We start from the raw sequence: 25,856 nt of genomic DNA on the forward strand, positions 1-25,856 counted from the left end.
TATAATATTACCTTTTTTCTTCCTCCAATTTATATTCCACCCTTCACCTGTAGTCTTTTCTCATAATAAGATTGTAAGCTCTTTGAGGCAGACATTGGATATTTTTAATTACATGTGCATATCTAACATTTGAGGCCCCACCTCTGTTAAGGATCTATAGACTTCACTGCAAATAATAAAACAATGTAACAGAGAAATTTGGCTTGCTGTTTTTGTTTTAACCAAATATTTATCTGGTGTTAGTAGATTAAGTGCAATTTTCATTTGAATTTTTAAATATGCAGACAGTAGGTTTGAAGTTATCTAGGTTAATTCAAAATATATCTATACTTTGGTCATGAAATATTGCTGTATACTTGGTCTGTAACTTTAAACAGTGTCTAAAATCAGCATCCCTCAAACTGTGGGTTGTGACCCTATTTTAATAGGGTTGCCAGGGATGACTTAGATTTACTGAGGCCTGGGGCTGAAGCCTGAGCCCCGCCACCTGGGGACAAAACGAAAGCCTAAGGGTTTCAGCCCTGCATGTCAGGGCTCAGGTTACAAGCTCCTTGCCTGGGACTTGAAGCCCTTGGGTCCCCTTCCTGGGATGTTTGGGCTCTGTTTGCTGGGGTGGGGAGGAAGCCTCAAGCTTCAGTCCCCCATTTGGGGTCAGTTTTCTTGTCAGAAGTGGGTCATGATGCAATGAAGTTTGAGAACCATTCCTATAAATAAGTGTGAAAAAACTAGATTTGACTTTAGTGCCAATTCTTCTAATTTTCCTCAGAAAACATTGCAAAAATAACTTCCGAAAATGTAGACTGCTTGTCTTCTGTCCTTTCCTTAACACTGTTTTCAATATACATTGATAAAGCTGAATTTGGAAGGTAAAAGACTTGTACATTTTAGATATCAAGAACACTGTATAAAAACATTTCCTGATATTGTACTGGGAAACAAGTTATTTATACTGTACATATACTCAGTTTTCATGTTTGGACCCTTTTTCTTGTAAATCTATTGTCTGTACTTTCCTCCTTTGTCTGTTGTATATGGTGGTATTTTACTCTTAGACCTGCTGGATCATTTATTTTTCACAGTCAACATTGCAAATAAATGTTGCTGCCTTTTACCAAGAGAAATTTTTGGACATGTTTCTCTCTTCACAGATCATAGTATTGACTGTAAATGCAGTTACGCATAGCCACAATCTGCCCTCCCTCCCTGCCCCTCCAAAACCAAACCAAAGAAACAAAAAGTCCAAAGAAAGGGGGGAGGGGGTCACAAAGTAGGACACAGAGTAGAAGCCAGGGGAATTTCCTATAAAATTTCATTTTTCTAATGTCTCATTTTGTGGTTTTCTTTTTGGCTTGAGGTTTGCTGCTCTGAGACCTGTTAGCTCATTGAGTCATGGTTGTTGTGTAATTGAATCCAAAACTAGGTGGATTGCAGTCTTTCCCACATTTCTCATAAACATTTCATCTCTGTCAGCCTTACCTTCCCAGGTTTCTAAGGTTTAAAAGCAGTCTTAATGCTGTGATATTCTCCTTTTTGTATAATGTTGTAAAACTTGCCTTATTTTTGTTTTGGCAGTAGTTATGAGCTTCACTTCGGGATCTTTGGGCTGGGCATTGTACAGATATGTAACAAAAAGATGTTCCCTGCCTCAAAGATCGTACAATCTGTGTAAAAGATGAGACAATAGGTGGATCCAAGAGATAAATGGAGGGAGTGCAATGATGACACTGAATGGTGTGATGAGCAATGGTCTAGCACACTAGCTTAACCATTATGTTTTTCCTTCTGTTGCTGTTCATTGTAAACTAAGATTCAAAAAAATGAAACTAGCTTATATCCAAGTTCAACAGAGACACAAGCATGTACTTAGTCCCATAGCTGAATTAAGGGCTTTTTTAATGGAAAGAATAGTTATTCTTATTTTGTCTTTTTGGCTACACTGGTTGAAGATGAGTTGATAGCTTCATTATTTGTTCCAAATTGGTAGAGTTACATCTTTTTGGAGTTTGTCATATAGTTCGAATGTCAAAGGCAGTTTTTGGGATAGGTATCACAAGACATGCTGACTACTCTCAAGCATACTCAAGATAGCAAACATGTCAGGGTTTGGGATGGTTATGGTATATTTTGCATGACATTGCAAACTAGAAAGAGGATTATTCTTCTCTGGTCATGAATCTGATCTTCTGTACAGCACAGGCCAACAATACCATCCCTTCTAACCTCCTTTCTTCTTTTTCCTTTTTGCTACTTTTACTGGTGAGGGTTACAGTGGCAGCAGGGAGAGTAGGGAGGATCAGGTTTCCCTTTCCTATGCAACAAGTTCTAGCCGCTCCTGGGGGATTTCCAAGAATTCCCAGTACTGCCAGGAGATATAATTCCTCTATCATGTTCTGGGTCAACCTCAGGACCTTTTCCAACAAGTGAAATTGAATCAAAGAATTACAGCCCACAAAAGACTAGACTAGTATATGCCGCATACAGAGAACAAGATGGACAGAGGTGTACCAATTTGTGAGCCACCAATACAAGGGAAATGATTGAGTTATACTCAGATAATCCTAACAAGTAACCCAAAAACCATATGCAAAGGACGATGAAAACTCTACAAGGTAATTGCCAGTTTGACCTGTGAAAAAATTTATTCTTAACCGCATGTGGCAGTCACATCTGAAAACCAGCCAGCCAAGCATCTGGCAGAAGGGAGGAGAGAAGGCTTGATGCTGCCTGAGAGCCTTGGCTCTCCTCATCCAATGTCCCATCTCCAGCCATGACCATGCCTAATGTTTCAGATGAAGGATATTTGAATCATAGAACCATAGAGCTGGAAGAGCCCTTAGAAGGCCATCAAGTCTAGCCCCCTGCCCAAGGAAAGACCAATCCCAATTAAATCAACCCAGCCAGGGCTCTGTCAAGCTGAGACTTAAACATCTCTAGGGATGGAGATTCCACTACTTCCCTAGGTAACCCATTCTAGTGCTTCACCACTCTCATAGTGAAATAGTTTTTCCTAATACCAACATGGACCTCTCCCATTGTAACTTGAGACCATTGTTCCTTGTTCTGCCGTCCGTCAGTACAGTGAACAGCCTTTCTCCATCCTCTTTGGAACCTCCTTACAGGAAGTTGAAGGCTGCTATCAAATCCCCCCTCACTCTTCTCTTCTGCAGACTAAATAGATCCAACTCCCTCAGCCTCTTCTCGTAGGTCATATGCTCCAGCCCCCTAATCATTTTGGTTGTCCTCCACTGGACCTTCTCCAATACGTCCACATCCTTCCTGTAATTGGGGACCCAGAACTGGACACAATACTCCAGATGTGGCTTCACCAGAGCCAAGTAAAGAGGAATAATCACATCTCTGAATCGCCTGGCAATGCTCCTCTTAATGCAACCTATTATGCCATTAGCCTTCTTGGCTATAAGGGCAAACTGTTGACTCATGTCCAGCTTTTCATCCGCTATAATCCCCAGGTCCTTTTCTACAGAACTGCTATTAAGCCAGTTGTTCCCCAGCCTGTAACAGTGCTTGGGATTCTTCTGTCCCAAGTGCAGGACTCTACATTTGTCCTTGTTGAACCTCATCAGAGTTCTTGTGGCCCAATCCTCTAATTTGTCTAAGTCACTCTGGACTCTCTCCCTGCCCTCCAGCGTATCTACCTCTACCCCTAGCTTAGTGTCATCCACAAACTTGCTGAGGGTGCAATCCATCCCCTCATCCAGGTCATTAATAAAGATGTTAAACACAACCAACCCTAGAAATGAACCTTGAGGCACTCTGCTAGAAAGCTACCACCATCCTGACATCAAGCTGTTGATCACTACCCGTTGTGCCCGGCCTTCTAGCCATCTTTCTATCCGTCTTACTGTCCATTTATCCAATCCACATTCCCTTAGCTTGCTGGCAAGAATATTATGGGAGACCGTATCAAAAGTCTTGCTAAAATCAAGGTGTATCACACCCACTGACTTCCCCATATCCATAGAGCTAGTTACCTCATCATAGAAGCTAATCAGATTGGTCAGGCACGACTTGCCCTTCATGAATCCATGCTGACTGTTTCGATCACCTTCCCCTCTTCCAAGTGCTTTAAATTTGAAAACGCCTATTGTGTATTAGTTGGAGAGGGTGAGAAATCTCTTCCTGGAGCTTGGAGGTTGTATTCTGAAAATTGAAGTTTGAGCTCTTAGACACGAAGTGTACATGAGCCTAGGGCTCCTAAACTCTGCCCCCTACCATCACAAACAACCCTGTCATACAGTCACACAAAAATGTATCCAGCTCTGATTAAGTGGTTTATCATCCCAGCTCCTATTTGGAGACTGTTCCAGAACTTCACTCTTCTGACGACTAGAAACTTCTAATTTCCAGCTTGAGTTTGTTCATGGCTAGTTTATATCCATTAGTTCTTGTTCCTTCATTGTTATTTAGCTTAAATGGCTCTTCGTCTACCCTGGTATTCACCCTCCTAATGTATCTAGAGAGAAAGCAATGACATTCCATTTTAGCCTTCTTTTTATTAGACTCTAAAGCAGGGCTAGTCAACACTCGGCCCATGGGCTGCATGCGGCCCACGGCCTGTTTGCAGCCTACAGTGCGGTTTGGGTTTATGCAGGGCTCAACACAGGTGGGATCCTTTGAACATGACCTCCACTGGGAACATGCTCCACAACGGCGAAGCATCTCCCAGGCAGGGTGAGCATTGAAAATCGCAAGTGGATAGGCTGGCTGGAACAGACCGATACAGGGTGTCGGTGCTTCTGTCTCCAAGGGAGGAGGTTCTGGGAGCACTGGAGCATTGTGGAAAGTGCTTTGTGTTCATGCCCATCAGTGTGAAATAAGCTATTTGCAAATATATTTGCATGTATATTCAACCACACTTTAGTTGCGGCCCTCGGCATTGTAGCCCCTGGGGCTTCAAAAGTTGAGTAGCCCTGCTCTAAAGCCAAGGTCTTCCAGTCTCCTATCTATTTCCCTGGTCATTCTAATAACTCTTCTTTGCACCTGTTCCAGTTTAAATTTTACTTGAGAGAGAATGACCACAGTTTAGTGATTTCAAATGTGGTCTTACCAGTGCCTTGTAGAAAGGTATTAATGCAACTCTATCTCTACTAGAAACACCTAGCCTAACACAATCTAGCATTTTTTCCACAATCACATTAGAGTGTGGGTCAATCTTGTGATTGACCCATACACCAAGCAATGTTCCCTCTAGCATTTTCTATCCTTGGGCAGGTTGAAATTTCTTATGCTGAACAGATGCCAACACCCATCCACCCTCTTTCCCCAACCTACATTTGTGCAATCTGCTCCCCCCAAGCCCAGCTGTGGGCTGGGATAAAATCCTGCTTCTTCAACTTGCAGACACAAATAGCTTATAAGACACACAGCACAAACTTGTCACCCCTCGCCCACCTCACTCCAGGATACATAGCACAAACTCTTCCCCCCACCTCCACCTTACCCCAATGAAAGAATCCATTCACCCTGCCCCCCCTTCTCCCACTTACTCCATGCAGTCAGCCCCTTACCTCCCCCTTCCCACTCCAGGAGGCTTGAGGAGAGTGCTGACTTTCTGCCTCTCTTGGTCTCTCTCTCCTTCCCTTTCTTCTCACAGAGGGAGCTCTCCAAACTCCCCTCCCCCACACAATTACTATCTCCCTCCCTGCTCCTCCTCCCCCCAACCACTTATTCCCTCTTTATCTTTTCTCTTTACCTGCTTTATGAGCTCCTCCATTTCACGCACACAGCAGTTCTGTTTAAAGCCCCTAGTGAGATGCCCTCCCTCTCCCTCTGCCTCCCCCCCCCCTGCCCGCCCACTAGTCAGTTGAGTTCCCTCCCTGCGCAGGAGCTGTGAACCTCTGAGTGGGGCTCAGAAAACAGCTGTTCAGCCATGCAGCTTATAGGGAACTTTGACTCCAAGGTTTCTGTCCTCCTCTGTTACTTCTGGCTGCTGAGCTCCCACCTTGTAACAGCGACAAGGAGTCCTGTGGCACCTTATAGACTAACAGATGTATTGGAGCATAAGCTTTCGCGGGCAAAGACCCACTTCATCAGATGCACCTTGTAACAGAATTCTTATTAGATGCTACATACATGACTTTACACTATTTAATTTTATCCCATTAGAAAATTAGATGAAGGAAAATGAATACTGCTATTGAGAGTGTACTCTTTAAAAATAATTATGCTCATTTGCTTTGTCCAATGCGTTACTATTTGTTGTTTATATTGCTATATTATATTGACCAGAACCCCATTGTGCTAAGTGCTGTACAAACACAGGCCAAATAGACTGTCCCTGCCCTGGGGGTTTAATAAGAACATAAGAATGGCCATACTGGGTGAGACAGGATCTAGACCTAACCTCCATGAATTTATCTACCTCTTTTTTGAACCCTGGTGAAGTCCTAGTCAAGTCCTAGTGTTTCGGACTTTGAGTTAAAGGGACCACTTCAGTGTTGAGGTTGAACAGCATTTGTATTCAACTGCATTGTTTCAGTTGGGGCAACTGATTGAAAATTCACCGATAAAGGGCAATGTTCTTTCTTGAACCCTGTTAAAGTCCTAGTCTTCACAACCTCCCCTGGCAAGGAGTTCCACAGGCCCACCGTGTGCTGTGTGAAGAAAAACTTCTTTTGTTTGTTTTAAACCTGCTACTTGTTAATTTCATTTGGTGACCCCCTAGTTCTTGTTATGGGAATAAGTAAATAACTTTTTCTTATTCATTTTTTCTGTACCTGTCATGATTTTATAGACCTGTATCACATCCTCTCTTAGTCTCCTCTTTTTTAAACTGAAAAGTTCCAGTCGTTTTAATCTCTCTTCATATGGCACCCATTCCAACTCCCTAATAATGTTTGTTGCCTTTTTCTGAACCTTTTCCAATGCTAGTATCTTTTTTGAGATGAGGCAACCACATTTGTATGCAGTATTCAAGATGTGGGTGTACCATGGATTTATATAGAGGCAATAAGATAATCTGTTTTATTCTTTATCCCTTTTTAACTGATTCCTAACATTTTGTTTGCTTTTTTGACTGCCGCTGCACATTGAGTGGGTATTTTCAGAGAACTATCCGTGACGACTCCATGATCTCTCTCTTGAGTAATTATAGCTGAATTAGTCCCCATCATATTGTATGTATAGTTGGGATTATTTTTTCCAATGTGCATTACTTTGCATTTATCAACATTACAAATCATTTGCCATTTTGTTGCTCCGTCACTTAGTTTTGTGAAATCCTTTTGAAGCTCTTCACAGTCTGCTTTGGTCTTAATTACCTTGAACAGTTTATCTGCAAATTTTACCACCTCACTGTTTATAAATGATCTGGAGAAAGGGGTAAATAGGTTAAATAGGGTAAGTCCCAATACGGACCCTTTGGGACACCATTAGTTACTGCTATCTATTCTGAAAACTATCCATTTTTTCCTGCCCTTTGTTTCCTGTCTTTTAACAAGTTATCAGTCTGAGAGGACTTTCTCTCTTATCCCATGACAAGTAACTTTACTTAAGAACCTTTGTTGAGGGACTTTGTCAAAGGCAAAGTACATTATACCTACTGGATTCCCCTTATCCACATGCTTGTTGATGCCCTCAAAGAACTCTAGTAGATTAATAAGTCATTATTTCCCTTTACAGAATCCATGGTGACTTTTCCCCATCAAATTATGTTCATCTATGTGTCTGACAATTCTCTTCTTAATTATAGTTTCAACTAATTTGCCCATTACTGATGTTAGACTTGCCGGTCTGTAACTGCTAGGATTGCCTCTAGAGCCCTTTTTAAATATTGGCATCACATTAGCTATCTTCCAGTCATTAGGTACAGAGCGGATTTAAATTTTTGTACATAAGACAACAGACGGATATAAACAGGCAGGGGAGTACAGGTAAACAATGAGACTGTATAGGTCAGCATGATAACCAGTGATCTCTACTTGCTAGCAGTTTGTGATTTTTTTCATTGTGATGTTTGATAGGTCACAGAATGCTGGACCTAGGATTAATCATAGGAGATAAAAGTGAAAAGTAACTTTAAAAGATATTACTTAAAAGGAAAACCCTATCTTTGTAATTTGGCTGAACAGCAAAAGAGATTGACTGGTACCGGCTTTATTTAAGAGGTCTGAACATGAAAAAGGGGGATTTTTTTTTAACTGCATTACACAAAGAAAACTACCTGTAGGAATAAATGGGTGAAGTGGAACAGTTGAAATGTACTAATTAAAGAACGTTCTTCCTAAAGTTGTTATAGCTTAGTTACTTGTCACTTAGACTAGTTGGAATAATAGATTGGATTGTAGGAAACACAACTGCATTGGGAAAGTGAAGAACACAATGCTGTAATAAGTATTTTGCGTCCATAATTCATTTATTGGAATGCTGCTTTCAGAATATGTTAATGACATCACAGCCTCTTCAAACACATTCGTCCTTCTTAATACCTTTTTTTAGTGGTAAAAACACACAAGTTGAAAAATCAACTTATCCAAGAATCTCTAAGTGCCATAATTTTCTGTATAGTCTGAACTCTCACTGAAACATGTTAAATTTTCTAGCCAATGTGATTGAGCAAATCTTCCAAGTATTAATTGATGCTCTTTGGCCTTGTTCAGATAGCTTCATTGTCTCTGCTGCTTTTCACCACTTTTTTGGGTTGCAACTGCATTGGGTTATTAGGAATCATGTGGACAGCAGTGGCTCAGGTGACTTGTACCCTACTGTTCCCAGGAAAACTATTATGCAAAGTGAAGATGAGCAATTGATTTCTCGCCTCATAGTTTCACTGATTAGAAATGTTTAGTTTGTTTCTCTTGGCCAACAGGGAGAGAATACGTCTCTGCATTAGATTATTATTTGTTAAATAACTTTGACCCAAATGTCTTGTTGGAAGTCAGATACTCATGTGGCCCAATACTGTAGTCTTGTTATGCTTGTTTGATCAAAAGGATACATTTTGTGAAAAGTAGGTTTTCTGCAAACTAATCCTTTAAAAAAATTCCCTTCATATGTATTTAGACTGAGATTTTTTTTTTAAAATTAGTTTAGACCAGGAATCGACAATATTTGGCATGTTAACCTATCAGCATATTCATAGAATCATAGAACTGGAAGAGACCTCAGAAAGTCATCAAGTCCAGCCCCCTGCTCTAGGCAGGACCAATTCCAACTAAATCAACCCGGCCAGGGCTTTGTCAAGCCGAGACTTAAAACACCTCTAGGGATGGAGACTCCACTACTTCCCTAGGTACCCATTCCAGTGCTTCACCACCCTCCTAGTGAAATATTTTTTCCTAATATCCAACCTGGACCTCTCCCACCACAACTTGAGACCATTGCTCCTTGTTCTGCCATCTGTCACTATTGAGAACAGTCTCTCTCCATCCTCTTTGGAACCTCCCTTCAGGAAGTTGAAGGCTGCTATCAAATCCCCCCTCGCTCTTCGCTTCTGCAGACTAAACAGACCCAAGTCCCTCAGCCTCTCCTCATAAGTCATATGCTCCAGCCCCCTAATCATTTTGGTTGCCCTCCGCTGGACCCTCTCCAGTGTGTCCACATCCTTTTTGTAGTGGGGGGCCCAGAACTGGACACTACTACTGGTGGTTCATGAGACATGAATTGCAAGACATTTTGTTTACATTGGCTATCTGCAAATACAGTCTCCTGCATCTCCCAGTGACCACAGTTCACCATTCCCAGGCAATCGGAACTGCGGGAAGCAGTCTATACCCAGAGAACTATATTTTTCCAGTAGTGTGTGGAGATTTAGTAATGCCATCCTCATTAAAATCTGATAGTCTCCTGTTCAGGTTAATAAAAGCCACATGACTAAAATATTGCATATACAATGGTTCAGATTTAGGAATAAATGTTTGCTTGATATGATTCTGCTTACTAATGGTCCTGCTTCTTCTTTTTGGTATGCAACTTATATTGATGCATACAGTTATTGTATATGTTAATATTCTAAAAGGGAAAAATAAAATGAAAATTTTCTGGTATTTAGCTTTTATCTTGAAACTTTTAAAACATTGCACAATTTTCTTAAAATTCACTATTTTTCTTGCATCCATTTGTGTCACACTATATTATAATGCTTTAAAAATATGCCAGTCAACAACTGTTTAAAAGCGGAACTTATTTTGCCAGACCTTTTGTAGGCTAGAAACTAGCATTTCATAATTAGTTTTTAAATGTTCTTTCTTTTATTTTGCAAACTATTTTTGATTAATTATCTTAACCAAATGCCAGGCAGTGGCTTAGCGAGCACTTGTGATTGAATAAAGCAAATTAAACACTGCTGAAAATTAGAAATGTGTTACTTTATTATTTGTGTCATAGTGCCGCATATATTGTCAGCTACTTATGATGTTCTATTAAAACTTGTGTCTACAGCAGATAGCATTCTAAATATTTTAAAAAACTGTTGTCACTCTAAATTTTTATAATTTCCCTTCCTGAAAACTACCATGATTGAAGACTATAACCATTCTTGTCCTAATTTGTGAGGCAGTGGTCTTAGTTACTTTTTTTTGTTGGATTAAGTGATCCTTTTGTATAATTTTGTAACAGTGTGTCAAATGTATAAAGAACAGTAGGATAATTTTGAGTATATGAAAGATTTTTACCTAAAAATCACTATCCAGATGAAATTACTACATTTCCTTTATTTGAACTTTTCTAGTTTCTGTCTATGCTGAGCCTTTCAGAGATATTTAATGGGAATTTCCTAAGTTTATTTGGCTGCAAAACTATCCAAGTCATTCATCAACAGGACAGAACTAGACTGGTGCTCCCCAATTTTAGCTTTTAGTTCCTTAAAATCAGTATGAGGAGTTTCAAAATGGCTAAGAAACTTTATAAAAATATTCTTTGACTTTAAAACAGGGGTTTTATACTTTTTAATATGGAAACCACAGTTTGATACAGTGGTGGCCTTGTGGTTCTGTCCTCTCTCATTAATGATTCCATGGACCAATTTCTCCTTTCCCATTTATGATCACAAACATCTCCATGGCAACTAGAGAAATTGTTTTCATGGAAAAGTAATATTAAGAAAATGTTTGTATATTCATTTGCTTCAACAGTGTAGCAGCTGCGAACAAGAATGGGAAGACCATGTGAAAAGCCGGCTCTCCACAGGCTACTACAAGTGCTTCTCAAAACACAATTTGAGAATCACTGAGTTAAGAAATCTGGTGTGCATGTTAAATATTACACAAATACGCCTGATGTTCCTAAAATGCTGTGTGTAAATAATAATGATAAAATATTAGTTCTGTTTTTAGAACAGTTAGCCATTTTTTTTGTAAGCATTAGGTGGGTGTTTTGAAGAAACTGTTTTGTGCTATTTATTCTTCACAGTCAACTTTTACATTCATAATAAGCTTTTCAGGATGTAGCAGAACTGATTATATTCCAAAAGTCTTACCAGATTGTGGGATCAGATATGGAACTAGTTCTTGTGTTAAGTTGACATGTGTGGCTAAATGGCTCTTTATTCCCCCTTCCCACATCTCCCAAGTCCAATCTAAATATTTTTGTAACCAGGGATATGATTATCAGGTTGGAAATGTTTAAAATGAGACCAAAACAAGTCCTCAGGATGTCTAGGCGCAGCAGTTTCTAAAAACCCCTACGTCTTCCCTTCATCCAAAAAGTGACCAGAGGGTACCAAATAAATCTACTTCATGCAAGGCTCTAAGGGAGGCAGAAAAAGACTGCTAGCCAGCAGCTGGCACTTACTGATTTAAAAAATTTGACACTAAACTGAATGGCCAAGTGGAGAATGTTCAGAAGAGGTTGAGGCTTCTCGGGAAAAAATGGATGAGTTATACTATTAAGCTGCAGTGATGAGAAAAATGAGCCACCCAAAAAAGTTATGTCAGCATTAAAAAAAATGTTAAGCATAGACTTAAAATGATGGATAATCAATTTAAAGAAAAATTGTTTGAGACTTAGGAAGCTGTGTAGCTGACTGACCCATATAAATTCATTGAAAGTTTGTCTTGCGTTCTGTCATAAATGTGGAGAATGATAGCATGGGGCTGAATGATATAGGATCCTGCTTTGTAAGATTCTGATGGTGAAATAAGATGGTGCTAGAAATTAATGTTGGAATGCGAATGGATTTTTGTAGCAACTGTGAAAACAATTGTAAAAATTTGATAATTCCCCTCCAATTTTCCTTTTCCAGTCAGAAACATGAAATAAACAACAAATTCATGGTGATTCAATTCTTATTACAAGAAGACAACTCTGAAGTGGCTGTTTTATACCCTACTAAGCTAAAGGTCATGAAATAAAATAAGACATTCATTCTGAGACCATTAATCGCTTAATCACTAAGTAGTTTAAAAAGTATCACAGAAAGAGTCCCAAACTCAGAAGAACTATTGCAATGAAGCTGCCAATTTCCAGAAGGGGAAAAGTCTTGGAAATATTGTGTCTCTAAATATATGGAATTAATGTGCCAGTCAGCTAAAATTAAATCAGTGGAACATTGTCTATTTAATTTAAATTATTTTAAAGTAGGCTCTCCATTCTCCCATCCCCCCATTTAAATGTATAATCTTTCATCTTGAAACCAAACCATTAATTTTTTTTGTTTATCCACATGTAAGTGTGCATGTAGTAGGGATGTGAAAGTGTAACTGTGTACATGGTTACAAGCTGGCTCTCACGGATCTTTCTGCTGTATCAGAGGCAGCAGCACAGGGTGGGGGTAGGGGAGCAGACTGGAGCGGGTATGCACTGGGAGTAGACTGCTGCCCTCCATGTAACTACTGAACTTAAACGCATTTTAACATCCCTAGTGAACAGCAAAGTTTAAAACTTACCAGAGAAGAAGCAAAAACATGATCACACATGTGAGTCCTATTTAGTTAGATCTTTAGCATTGAATTTCTGTAGTTTTCTGCTTCTATAAAGGACTGTGTGAATGGAAGTTCCTTATTGTCATAAAATCTCATTTCATACATTTGATACTTTTCCACAAATTGTCAAGCCAAATCCCAAGTGTGTATTCACTGACATGGAAAATATTTCCCACCAGCTCATAAAAGTCTTAAAATCTTCTGCTGAACAAATGTATTCTGTATCCAGAGGAAGGTTTCTTCCCTTTCTGTTCAAAAAAATAACCACACAGCAATGCAGCATCAGATTGTCTTATTGCAGAAAATTGGTGATCTAGAAGACCGGAATTGAAGCAATAAAGCCAAAGTTTTAGTAGGAGCAAATAATTGAGCAATCAGTTTGCAAACATGACACGGATTTGTCAAATCATGTCAGACCAACCTAATAGCTTTTTTTGACAGGGTAACAAGCCTTGTGGATAGCAGAATAGCAGTAGATGTGGTATATCTTGACTCTAGTAAGGCTCTTAATACTATCTCACATGACCTTTACATAAAATGAGTGAAATAGATCTTAGATGGAGCCACTATAAAGTGGATGAATAACTTGTTGAAAAACAGTTTGCAGAGAGTAGTGATCGGTAGTTCAGTCAGGAAGAGCAAAAAAAAGACAAAAACAAAGTGGTCGCGGCACACCTGCAAGTTAACAGAACACCAGTGTTCCGCGAAACATAGTTTAAGAAACACCGATTAAGATAATGTCATAGAGAATACATTTATGAAGTTTGTGGGTGATACCAAGCTTCAAGGAGTTGCATGTACTTTGGGGAGGATAGGATTAAAATGGTCTTCAATAAGGACAAATGCAAAGTATTCCACTTAGGAAGGAACAATCAGTTGAACACATACAAAATGGGAAGGACTGTCAAGGAGCAGGGACGGCCCGTGAGGCTAGGCAAACTAGGCAGTTGCCTAGGGTGCCGCTAGAACTGGGCACCTGATGACATCACGTCCATTGAGGCTGTGCAGGCAGGGACGCCAATCGCGTCTTCTGCCTGGGGCACTAGCTGCCGCAGCTGGCATTGGGCAACTCCTGTCTAGGAAGGAGTACTGCAGAAAGGGTTTAGGGGAGAGGTCAAAGTGGAGTCAACAGCATAACACTGTTGGAAAAAAAATGACTAGAGTCAACAGCATAACACTGTCGCAAAAAAATCAAACAATTCTGAGATGTGCTAACAGGAGCATTGTAAGCCAGACAAGAAGTAATTCTTATGGTTTACTCTGCACTAATAAGACCTTAGCTGGGGTATTGTGCCTAGTTCAGGGCACCACATTTCAGGAAGGGTGTGGACAAATTGGAAAAGTCCAGAGGAGTGCAACAAAAATGATTAATGAAAACATGTCTTGTGAGGGAAGACTGAAAGAATTGGGTTTGTTTAGTCTGAAGAAGAAAAGACTGAAGGGGGAGAGAGCAGTTTTCAAGAACATAAAAGTTTATTAGGAGGAGGTGGAAGAAAATTGGTGGTTCTTTGCTTCAGAGGATAACATCAGAAGCAGTGGACTTAAGTTACGGTGAGGTGGCTTAGATTGGACATTAGGAAAAACTTAGCTATGAGGGTAGCTAAGCACTGGAATAAACTCTCTATGGAGGCTGTAGACTCTATCATTGGAGGTTTTTAAGAGCAGTTTAAACAAATGCCTGTCACAGATGGTCTAGATCATGGGTTCCCAAACTGGGGTGTGTGAAGAAATTCCAGGGGGAGTGTGAGGCGACCCAGCCCCCCCTTATCAAGTTTTGCTGCCCTGTTCACTTCCATTGTTTTTGTTTGTTCAAAAAAAATTTTTTTTGGGGGGGATGAGAGGGTTTTTCAAAAATCAGAAAGGAGGGCGTGATGCTGAAAAGTTTGGGAACCACTGGTCTAGATAATACCTTATCTTGCCAGGAGTGCAGTGGACTGGAGTAGATGACCTCTTGAGGACCCCTCCAGTCCTAAGATTCTATGATTGTATGATCTTATGACAGAATCGAAAGAGATGACCTTGTTGGCTTTGTAAGTAAAACTCATCCGTATTTTGGATATAAACATAGGAATCCCAGTCCAAAGCAGAGAGAACATCTAAAACTGAAAAGGACCTTGATCACTTCACTCAAGGAGTAAGTTGCAAGGAATCCTTGCAGAAGAAAGAGGGGAGATTTGCAGAGCTTCAAATTATTCCCCTCCTCACCAAAAAATTGTAAAGTGGGTCCAGAAGAAGCAGCAAAGATTCTGGTCATCCCACTCTCCCTCCTAAACTGACCAAGAGGACTCTAACAAGAAGTTCCTCCTTCCTAGGGGGAATAGGACCTAGAGAAAGAAGACTGTCAGACCTCTTCAGGAGGTTCCAGGGCATAGGGACAACAATTGCAGTAGTTCTTACTAGAGCTGCAGCAGAACTTTTGCACTCACGATATGTGCTAAAAAGGTTAACAAAGGGAAAAAGACACAAACATCCTGGAGATGAATCCTCTGACTCATTATCCTCCCCATCCCCAGTCTGCTTCTGAATCTAAACAAGATGGGGGAAAATACAGCGAAGGTTTTTTCCCTATTGGAAAATTTCAAGTTGTGTAATAAGGTTGTTTCCATTATTCAAATCCCATCGAAGGAGGCTCCTGAGAGTCAGCTTCAGAGTACATTTCTCGCCTCACAATCCTCTGTGGAGGTGGTATTATCCCTTCATTTCTCTTCTGAGGTTGTGATTAGGGTTTAATGGAATAAGCCCAATAAGGACAGGCACCTTAATAAGAGCAACCTCAGACTTTATAATATTCAAGAACCAAACGACTCTATTATTAAGATATAGAAGCTGAGCATAGTTAAAGCATCCATTGCCAGGGTTATGGATTTTCTCTCAGAGAGGGAGTTCAGATAGAATGATGAAGGCCATGCTCAAAAAGGCCTTTGAAACATCATCTGGCACCCTCTGAGCAACCTAGACAGCTACATGTTTAAAGTCTCTCCTGACTGGAAGATCTCAAAGATCTTAAGGACAGAAATCACCCAGCCTCTGATTCAGGTTTAAAGAAATCTCCGTAGGAACTGTGTTTTTAGCTGGCACCTCAGTGGATGCAATGTGGTTCTCCACCCGAGAGGTGACTTCCAGTTCAGTAATCACATGCCATCTTATGGTCCTGTCCCTGAAAGATGGACACTCACTCTAAGCAGGTACTGTGCACTTTACAGGTTCCTTCATCTTTGGAGAAGAGCTGGAGAACAAGGTGACATTGTGGCAAAATCCTCCTCCTGGCCCTAATAAGTATCCCTAGGAAAAGCTACAGACCGGCTTTTGCTCACCATTAGCGATACAGAAAACAGATTCTCTGAGAGAAAACCATGTACTGAGGTGCAGAGAGAAAGTCTAGAGGGATTTTACTCCCCTGCTCCTCAAATTTACTTGATGACAAAGATTAAATAGGTCTCCACCCAGAATTAAAGCTAGGAGGCAGAATTTCTCGTTTCCTACAGGAATGGCTTTCATCAACCACAGACATCTTTTTTCCTTTGTGCAGAAATTCAGTAGGTTACTCAGATCCATTCTTGATTTCAAAAGTCTCATTCTGTACCCTGGTCTCAATGGTGCCAACTGTCAAGGGAGGCCTTACTGACTTTTGTAGATCTACCAGTTATATAATCTTCATATTCCCATCAGATCATGCGACAGTAGTTTCCAGAGGTTTGTTTTATCAGATCTGCACACTTTTGTTCGGCTTGTCATTGTCCAACCTGAGTTTTTACAAAGATGTAGGTAATATGTAATCTTAGGTAATAGGGAACCCACTCTATACCCTGTGCTGGTCAATATTCTGATCCGAGCTCTATCACAATCAGTACTGCGCAAAGCCACATCTTGGATACTGAATCCTCTCTAGGCAAATGACTTCATCACCAATGCCAAAAAAGATCCTTGTTTCTAGCCATTAGAATAATTCAGCTGTGGGCAGAAATAGTAGTGTAGTAAGCATCTACCTATCATTACAAAGATTTCAGAAAATCAGGAAATTATCATTTTGCTCAAGAACCACAGGAAATCTATAGCACTAAGTCTCCAACTGCTATGACTTCTGGTGTTGTGCATAGTAATCTTTTCATGGGCATAGTCACTCAATAAATGTCTTCAAGCCTTCGTTTTGAAGGTGTGGGAACATTCAGAGAAATTCAGACAACATCAACTCCCTATAGTGGTGATCAGTCTGACAACATTCACAAAACCATGTCTATCTGCTTCCATATTGTCCTCACAGCCGGTGCAAGTGTGGAGGGCTGGATAGCTCACTTGGAGATATATGGTCTCTAGAGCCAGGAGGAACAGTCTCACAACATAAACCTGTAGGGATGAGAGTGGTCTTATTAATTCTGCTAACGTTCTAGCCCATCGTAAGGTGGCTCTTGAGTAAATCAGCAGGCTTAGAGTTGACAACTCACAGATGTTCTTGAATCCAAAGGTTTTCAATTCCATTGGTTAGATGGTTAGCCTTCCTTCAACTGAGATGTTTGTGAATCATATGAACTCAAAGAAGCTGAGATACTTCACAAGGAAATACTCCCATGCTCTCCCATACCGTGGAAGGTGGATCAAAAAATAAGACAACGGGCAACTGTAATGCTTAAAATTCCTTAATGGGGGCTAAAAGACATCAATTCTCAGACCTGATGTAGTTAGAACTGGAACCCCCACTCCAGCTTCCATGGATATTAGGCATATTCTCTCACAAGGACCTCTTCTTCATCTGGACCTGGAACTGCTTCAAATAATAGCCTGGAATCTCTAGTAGCTAAGTCTGTCCTCAACAGTCATTAAGACACTGCTTTCATTTAAGAGGGTGCCATATTCCTAAAAGCATATTCCTCTTTCTGGACCATATTCTACAACTGCTGCCAAGAATACAACACAGATATCAGAGTTCCTGACATTCTAGCCATTCTGGATTTTCTCCAAGAAGGCCGAACAGAAGCCTTCAGCCAAGTATCATTGCACGCAAGGTCCACTTTTAGTAGTGTGCTATTTAAAATTTTTGAGCAACCTTGTGTACAGTCCACAGGTAGCCAGATTCCTTAGTCTGACTATCCAGGCCACTTTTCAAATGAAATAGCATGGCTCACCTTAGATGTCAGAAGAGGGTTGAGAATCTTTCCCAAGTGTGAAAAATTCCTAAGAAATTTGGACTTCCTATTTGTATCCTCACATCCAGAGTACCAGGGACTTGGTGTTCCCAAATCCTCTTCCATTGGATGGATTAGACCAATCATCAAAGGTACCTGTCCCAGAAGGGATCAAGGCTCACTCCGTGAGACCCCTTAGCAGCCTCTTGGGTGGCACATGCAAGTTTGTCCATCTGAGAAATTTGGTCTACAACTAGTATTTTCATTAAGCCCTACATGGTGGATTTTTGTGTTCTGCAGGAAGGTGCTGAGGCAAAAGTCCAGACAGAGAATATAGAACTTGTCTACTAAACTCTTTTAGAGATGTTTATGAAAACACCTGCTCTCTTCTCACTACTTTCCCAATATCCAGAATTGAGAGAGAAGCTGAACTACAGAATGGAAAATATCTTTCTGGTATTTTCGTTTCTGCTAGCAGCATGTCTCATAGTTCTATTCACCTAAATGGCTTGTGAACCAAAGGTCGACTAGTAAGTGGAATCGTTATCATAGGACAGTTTTTCCTTGGTCTGATGTACATAGCTATTTCATTGTCTGTGGAATATTTTGTAAGTAATACTATTATGCAGGTTTTTCAGCTTGGGAATAACTCATCTGGTGGCAAGTGGAAGCAGAACAGGTATGGTCGGAGTGTGCAGTCAAAGCACTAATCTGCATCCATGAAACTACAGAAAGAGAAGAGCAGCCCAGATCTCCAGAATTGTGGGAGATGCTGCTTGCAGAAATGAAATTATAAGTAAGAAATTTTCCATTCTCTGAGCTGCCAGAAGGGGGGAAAAAACTCTAGTGTTAAGATCAAAACATGTTTTCTTCAGACTCTTCTGTGTATTTGCCAAAACAAAACAGTTTTTTAAGAAATGTGTTGGCATTTTTATAGAGAACAAAAACTGTGTGTTAATAGGGTAGCATGTTCTGTCAAATAAATCAATAGCATCATATATGAGAAATTCAATTCTAGAGTTCCCTGAAAATATTCTTACGTTCAACAATAAGATGTAGACGTAAATAAAACATTCAAAAGGTCCTTATTGAAAACACATGGAGGAATTTTTTATGGCCATGGATTTGCTATTTTTATAGACTGTCAACTAAGGTAGTTGAATGAAAGCCTTTTTTCCCCTTGAGATTTTTAAATTAGTTATTTCAGAGGCTTGGATTCACACCTATTGTTTGTCATCACCTGGGACAAAAATGGCCTTTAAGAAAACGTCTGTCTAATTCTCACATTCTGGATTTTCACAGAAAAACTAATAATAAATAAAATTGAAGTGAAGGTTAAATTTAGAAAGAAATCCAAATGTTTTATGAAAATGCACAGGTAAGTCAACCAAACAACTTTCCATTTTTGCTGGAGTAAATATAGTATTTTATCGATGAACAGACCGCTATCAAGATAAATTCTTTATTATGTACAGAACTAAGTATGGAATTATATAGCAAACTTTCTGCTATTTTATGTATCTGCAGCCTGTGACTTCCCTAACCTGGCCTTTTTTGTTTCTGCTGAGCAAAAATGGGTAATTATCAAATCAAAGATTGCAAGAAGAGTGTACATAAAGTGTGTCATCTCTATACTTCCTGGGGGGTTTACTTTGTAGCATAGTGACACAATCTAATAATAGTATGATTCTGAATACTGAATAATTTATATTTATGGTCCCAAATTAGATTAAACTGCCTATCTCAAAGATGCAAGATGTTTCTTGTTTTAGCTGATTATCACTATAAGGTTGATTGGCTACTTTAGTTGTGTATTTCTATAACTTGGATTTCTTTTAAACTTAACCTTAGTGTTTTGTTTCTTGGGTTTGCAATGCTTCTTTTGGGGATAATTGCAATATTCCTTTTGTAATTCTATCATTACTTAGTGCGCACTTACACATAGGCACACTTTCACAAAACTCAATTTTAACTTCAATGTAACAATTTTATCTGAAAGTTTTGTAGTTTCAAAATTATTAAACTGTTGCATGATGCTAAACAAAAAAGACAGAAAACAATGTTATAATTTGATATTTTTATTGTTTGAGGATATGGAATATACCTTAAATCTCTTTATTTTATTTTTAGGGCCAGATTACTTTTAGGAACCAGAACTTGCTAGATATGGTTTTCTCTTAAAATTTTGACAATTGGTGTAAAAAAACTATTAAAATCTTTGAGACATAACCTTCCAGCCAGTGTTTTGACAATGTCAACTATAGTATAAATGTGTTATACAGGCAGTCCCCGGGTTACGTACAAGATAGGGACTGTAGGTTTGTTCTTAAGTTGAATCTGTATGTAAGTAGGAACTGGCGTCCAGATTCAGCCGCTGCTGAAACTGACTGCCAGTTCTGACTTACATACAGATTCAACTTAAGAACCCCAAGCGTCCCCAAGTCAGCTGCTGCTGAAACTGATCAGCAGCTGATTCCAGGAAGCCTGGGGCAGAGCAACTCTGCCTCGGGCTTCCTGTAGTCAGCACTGGTCAGTTTCAGCAGCGGCTGACTTGGGGACGCCTGGGGCAGAGCAGCTGGGGTGCTGCTGGGTTGCTCCAGTAGCACCGCTCCTCGTTCCTCGCTCCTCGGCGCTACTGGACCAACCCAGCAGCACCCCAGCTGCTCTGCCCCAGGCGTCCTGATTCAGCCACTGCTGAAACTGACCAGCAGCGGCTGAATCAGGACCTGGGGCAGAGCAGCTGGGGTGCTGCCGGGTTGGTCCAGTAGTGCCCAGAGCGGCGCTGCAGGACCAATTGGCAGCGCCTCAGCTGCTCTGCCCCAGGGTCCACAACAAAAGCCTGGTCTGCTGGGGGGGGGGCACACCAGCTGCGTTCCCCCCCCCCAGCAGACCAGGGACATGGGGAGCAGAGCTGCAGCGGCAGCGGGGTGCCGCGCCTCTGAGGCTTTGCTCTGGCAAAGTCTCAGAGGCGCGGGACCCCGCCGCGGCTGCGGCTTCAGTCCCGGTGCCCCTGGTCTGCTGGAGACGGTCCCCAGCAGACCAGGGGCACCAGGAACAGCTTACGAACGAAGCTTTCTCACCCCGGAGCTCGCACGTAGCAATCCGCCACCTCGACCTCCAGGGCGAGAAAGCCCCGTCCGTAAGTGCGGATCCGACATAAGTCGGATCCGCGTAAGTCGGGGACTGCCTGTATACCGTTCATTCTCGTGGAAGCTCATGACATATTAATAGGGCATCCTCTATTATTATTGGGTCATGACAACTTTTATTTTTCACCCCGTGTAGGATTTTTTATGTTCACCCTGTATGTCTGTCACTTTTATGACAGATGCACTGAATATTCTAGGTGTATATGAGACTGGCTTTGTTCCTATATTTATTTTTATATAGGTTCTGCATCTGCTTTTTCAGCCTCTCCAGACTATTTTTGATTAGCTATTTCTTCCAGTATTTTGAGTTCCTGATGACCAGGAAAGAATAATTTAGGAATTTCTGCAGTTTTCAAGGACAAGGGGAGCAACTACTTATAACACTCAGTGCCAAATTTTAAGATGCCCTATGGAAATGAAGTGAATGTTATATGTCTCTTTTGGGATGATATTACTCTTCCAGAGTGAGAAACTTGCCAACAGAGAAATAGACCTTTATGCGGATAGTTGGGTCAAATAGCAATGTCATGAGTTTGGCCATGAACCTCTTTGCTTAAATTCAAAGGAAAGGTGTGATAATGGTAAATGCTCTGATACCTCTGGGAGGTCTGAAGGTAGCAGTGCAGGGTGGCAGGCAGGAGCCGGTCTGAATGGGGCTGTTTTTTAAACCGGCTCCTGCCTGCCACCCCATGCTGCTTCCTTTGATGGAGGCAGCAGCACGGTGTGGGGTGTCAGGTGCCTCTATGGAGCTGGACTTCGGGGGGTGCTTTGAAGTGAGCTTCCCCCAGCACTGGCTTCTGCCTGCCCACCCCAGCTCTCTTGATCATGAGCTTAACTGTTCTGCTCCTAAAAGACATGAATTGTTTAAGAAAATGTTATTGGATTCCCAAAAAGATGCAATCAAGGAAGTAGGCTATATTGTTCAAAAAACCAGTCTGATTAGAGAGGAAGTGAAGGAAACTATAACATTGTTTTAAAAAGAAGAAAGGGAAAGTTGGTAGTAATAATAAATATAAATTAAAAGCTAGGAATTGTAGAAAACTGCTTAGGGAAGCAGAGTTAAGGACCATAAGATGTAGTTTAAGTATATTAGGAACCAAACAAATCCTAACAATGGTTTTGTTTCATTACTAGATAGGGATGTGAAATGTTAACCAGTAAGCATCACCCTTAATGGATGATGCTTACCAGTTCCAGTTCACCAGTGGGGTCTAGAGCATCTCCCCCTGTCATGGGTAGGGGGCCCATCACAGATAGGGGCTGCTTTGGCCAGGCTTTAGCAGCCCCTGTCTGCTGCTGGGGAAGGAGGGAGCAGCTCCAGTTAAACTTTTCATTTAACTGGTTAACCAATTAAACAGGATTTTACATCCCTATGAGTAGATGGAAATGGAAAAATTGTCATAAATAATGTTTTAAAAGTTTTGTTCTTTATTTGAGGAAAAAAGTGTGATATAGTCATATCATGTAGTAACACTTTGTTCATTCCACTAGTATCTCAGGATGTTAAACAGTAGCTGCTAAAGTTGGACTTTTTTTTTTAAAGCAGTAGATGAAAATAACTTGCATCTGAGAATTATAGAAGAGCAGGCTGAGGAGCTTGCTGCACTGTTAATGTTGGCTTTTCTAGAAATCTTGAAACACTGTGGAAGCTTCCAGAAGACAGGATGAAACCTAATGTTGTGCCAATATTTAAAAAAGGTAAATGGGATGACCTGAGCAATTATAGGTTTGTCAGTATGACACTGATCTCAGACAAAATAATGGAGTGGCTGATGCAAGACTTGATTAATAAAGAATTAAAAGAAGATAATATAATTAATCCCAATCCCAGTATGAAATTAACTTGTTATCTTTTTATGAGATTGCAAGGTTGATTGATAAAAATGATAGTATTGATGTTATATACTTAGATTTCTTTGAGGCATTTAAGTTGGTTCCTGCATGACGTTTTGATTAAAAAGCTGGAATGATGTAAAATTAATCTGGCATGGCCTGGGTTTAATAAGCACGTTTAGATATGCAACATGTCAGAATCTATTTATGTTTTTAAAGGAGATTTTCTGATTACAAAAAGATTGTACAAATTCGTCTTCCCCCTCTGTGCATCAACTGTTTCAGTGTTCTCTTCTTGAATTCTATCACCGGTTTAACTTCTTCGCCTTCAGAACCTTGTGCTATTATGGCCTTGCCTCTTTCTCTTAATTGCAGGTTTCATCTCCTCCTTCACTATTACTATTAGGGATGTTAGAAATCATGTATTTTAGTAATTGTGTAGCCACTGTGCTCCTGGTCCCACTCCTGGGGAGCCCCCTGTCACCCTGCGCTGCTGCCTCTGTTTCCATGAAGGGAGCCTGTTTAAAAATTGGCTCCCTGTACAGACTGTATCCCTGTGCAGAGGAATGCAGGAGGCCCCACTCAGTCGACACACATGGAGAGCTGGCTTAAAAGCCTATTGCCTGCATGTATCGGCTTCCACCTTTCCCCCTGCTAAAAAGACAATAGCACGGGGGAGGAGGCTCTGCAGGAACTGAGATGTGTGGGGAGCAGACGTCCAGCGTCTGCTGACTCCCACCTCCTCATAGACTCATAGACTTTAAGGTCAGAAGGGACCATTATGATCATCTAGTCTGACCCCCTGCACAGTGCAGGCCACAAAATCTCACCCACCCCTCCTAGAATAATCTTCTCACCTATATCTCAGATATTGAAGCCTTCAAATACTTTGAAGACCCCCAAGATGCAGAGAATCCTCTAGCTGTGATCTGTACCCCATGCTACAGAGGAAGGCGAAAAACCTCCAGGGCCTCTGCCAATCTACCCTGGAGGAAAATTCCTTCCCGACCCCAAATACGGCGATCAGCTAACCCCTGAGCATGTGGGCAAGACTCATCAGCCAGACACCCAGAAAGTTCTCTATAGTAACTCCTATCATCCCTCCATTGACCTATTTTCCACTGATAATGAATGGTCAATTAGTTACCAAGATCATGTTATCTCATCAAACCATCCCCTTCATAAACCCATCTAGTTTAATCTTGAAACCAGATAGATCTTTTGCCCCCACTACTTCCCTTGGAAGGCCGTTCCAGAACCTCACTCCTCTAATGGTTAGAAACCTTCGTCTAATCTCAAGTCTAAACTTCCTACTAGCCAGCTTATATCCATTTGTTCTTGTGTCCACATTGGTATTAAACTTAAATAATTCCTCTCCCTCCCTGGTATTTATCCCTCTAATATATTTAAAAAGTGCAATCATGTCCCCCCTCAGCCTTCTTTTGGTTAAAGTAAACAAGCCAAGCTCCTTGAGTCTCCTTTCATAAGACAGGTTTTCCATTCCTCGGATCATCCTAGTGGCCCTTCTTTGTACCTGTTCCAGTTTGAATTCATCCTTCTTAAACATGAGAGACCAGAACTGCACACAGTATTCCAAATGGGGTCTCACCAATGCCTTGTATAATGGCACTAACACCTCCTTATCCCTACTGGAAATACCTCGCCTAATACATCCCAAAACCGTATTAGACTTTTTCATGGCCATGTCACAATGGCGGCTCATAGTCATTCTATAATCAACCAGGACTCCGAGGTCCTTCTCCTCCTCCGTTACTTCCAACTGATGTGTCCCCAGCTTATAACTAAAATTCTTGTTATTAATCCCTAAATGCACAACCTTACACTTCTCACTATTAAATTTCATCCTATTGCTATCACTCCAATTTACAAGATCATCCAGATCTTCCTGTATGATATCCCGATCCTTTTCTGAATTGGCAATAGCTCCCAACTTTGTGTCATCCGCAAATTTTATTAGGACACTTCCACTTTTGGTGCCAAGGTCAGCAATAAAAAGATTAAATAAAATTGGCCCCAAAACTGATCCTTGAGGAACTCCGCTAGTAACCTTCCTCCAACCTGACAGTTCACCTTTCAGTATGACCCGCTGTAGTCTCCCCTTTAACCAGTTGCTTATCCACCTCTCAACTTTCATAACTTTCACCTCTCCTCATTCTATGCAGACAGCTCCACAGAATCCAGTGCTCATGGGGAGCTGGCTTTTAAGCCAGTCCCCTCCGATTGCTGGCTCCCACCTACCCTTCACTATGCAGCCTCTGTGGGAGGCAGCAGGGGAAGGGAGGAGAGACAGTTCCATGATAACGGGCACACATGTGGAGCTTTCTTTAAGCCAGTTTCTCACAGGCACCAGCTCCTTCCTGCCCAACTTGCTGCCTCTGTTACAGAGACAGCAAGGGGTGTGTGTGTTGTGTATAGTTATTTTGATAAATTGGTAAGCCTATGGTTATTGGTGAATTATTTACATGATGATGATACACTAACATCTCTAATTACTAGAGGTTGAACCTCTCTCATCTGGGACTTCCTATTTCGGCAACATCCATGGTCCAGCTGGACCTCAGATGTTGCTGGACCAAAGAGCCCCAGCTACAGAGGTTGAGAGTGTCTGGGAGCAGAGCCAGTCTGGTCCACGGCAGCCTACAGGGGCAATGACTGGGGGGCAGAAAGACCTGGGAGCGGCTGCTTTTGCCACCACTGGCCTGGGGCTGGGGTGTCGCAGGAGCAGCTGCTGCCACCGCCGCAGGGCCAGGGCTAGGGAGAGGGAATACTGGGAACTGCTGATGCCACATGGGGCCAGGGAATCCTGGGAGAAGCTGCCACTGTCCCACGTGGGGCTGGGGGAAGGTAGCAGAGCC

General features: G+C 41.2%; 1 protein-coding gene across 3 annotated transcripts in view; it reads left to right on the plus strand.

Moving 5' to 3' along the window:
* The window catches only part of DYM (dymeclin), a 326,106-nt gene that overhangs the window by 129,868 nt on the left and 170,382 nt on the right, over nt 1-25,856 (plus strand). The gene's annotated exons all lie outside the window — the stretch shown is intronic.

The sequence above is a fragment of the Pelodiscus sinensis genome, chromosome 6 (assembly GCF_052426305.1).
Source record: "Pelodiscus sinensis isolate ZL-2025 chromosome 6, ASM5242630v1, whole genome shotgun sequence".
Classification (NCBI taxonomy): Eukaryota; Metazoa; Chordata; order Testudines; family Trionychidae; genus Pelodiscus; species Pelodiscus sinensis.